Genomic DNA, 1,372 nt, shown 5'->3' with positions numbered 1-1,372 from the left:
CCTGCACCTGCCTGCACACACCTGCACCCGCCTGCACTCACCTGCACCCGCCTGCACTCACCTGCACCCGCCTGCACACGCCTGCACACACCTGCACCCGCCTGCACACACCTGCACCCGCCTGCACTCACCTGCACCCGCCTGCACACACCTGCACCCGCCTGCACTCACCTGTACCCGCCTGCACTCACCTGCACCCTCCTGCATCCTTCTGTACCCTCCTGCATCCACTTGCATCCCTGGACTTTTTCCCCTTCTGATCCACAGTGAACTGTCCCACTCTGATCTAAGGCCCATCCATCCTCTGGGCCTGGACCCCACCCCCTCTGGCCACCTCATAGACGAAAGCCAGCAAGTACCCACTCTCTCCTGGATGGTCAGTCCTCCCTTTCCAGGTCACCTCACTCTAATAAAAGCCCTCCCCTGGCCACAGAGCCAGAGGGCTCTAGCTGCTGCCCATCTCACAGGCAAAACGCAAGTCTATCTGCTGCTTCACTTGACCTTGTCTGACTCTCTCCTGAACCTCTTTCAGTCACTTTTGTTCCCAAGACCATTCCTGTCAAGGTCACCATAATGTCCGTGCTGCTAAGCCCAGCGGTTGATTCTTAAAGCTCATCTCACTCGACCTGTCAACAGCCTTGGACACAGGTGATCACTCTGTGCGCCAGAAAACACCTTCCTCCTTCAGCTCTAGGAACTCAGCTTCCCTTTGTCCGCTGCTCCCCACTGGCTGCTCCTTCATTCCTTTGGGGGCTGCATCCTGAGTGCTGGCCCCTCCCCCTCTCCAGGGCCAAAGCACCAGGTGCAGTCCTTGCTGCAACCCGCCCCCTCCCCCAGCCCTCAGCCCTTCATGATCTCATCCAAGTCAACGTGACTTCTCCCTCTGCAGCTCCATTTCTGGTCTGTCACAGGTTCTGCCTCTAAAGGTCTCTCTGATTCCAACTCCCTAACCCCTCCCCCTGACCCCACCCACCCACTCACCACCGCCCCAGCCGGCTTGGCCCTGCTGTTCTGACCCCGGCCCCTCACCCCTCCGGTAATAAACTGTGTACTTTGCTGAGCTGTTCACCTTCCCAATGTTCCTCCTAGGATTTGGCGAGCATAAAAAATCAGATGGCTCACGGGAAGGGGTCCTCAGCCCCCTTCTCCTGCTCCAGCCGGGTGGACCAGGTTCTCAGAAACGCTTTCCTCAGGCCACTCTCCCACTGATGGGAGGGGTGAGGGACCCCTGTAGCATCTCCGATCTAGTGAGATGCCGAGTGAGGAGGACGGAGGTCTCTCTGTGCCCCCGGCCATTCTGCCTGGCACTCTGTCTGCCCAGATCGGACCGACCTCACCAGACCCCAACACTGTCTCCCATCCAAGCCCAATC

Source organism: Pteropus vampyrus, unplaced genomic scaffold, assembly GCF_000151845.1.
Source record: "Pteropus vampyrus isolate Shadow unplaced genomic scaffold, Pvam_2.0 Scaffold33, whole genome shotgun sequence".
In the NCBI taxonomy this organism is placed as follows: Eukaryota; Metazoa; Chordata; class Mammalia; order Chiroptera; family Pteropodidae; genus Pteropus; species Pteropus vampyrus.
The sequence above is the reverse complement of the archived record's forward strand: the minus strand, read 5'-3'. Positions refer to the sequence as shown.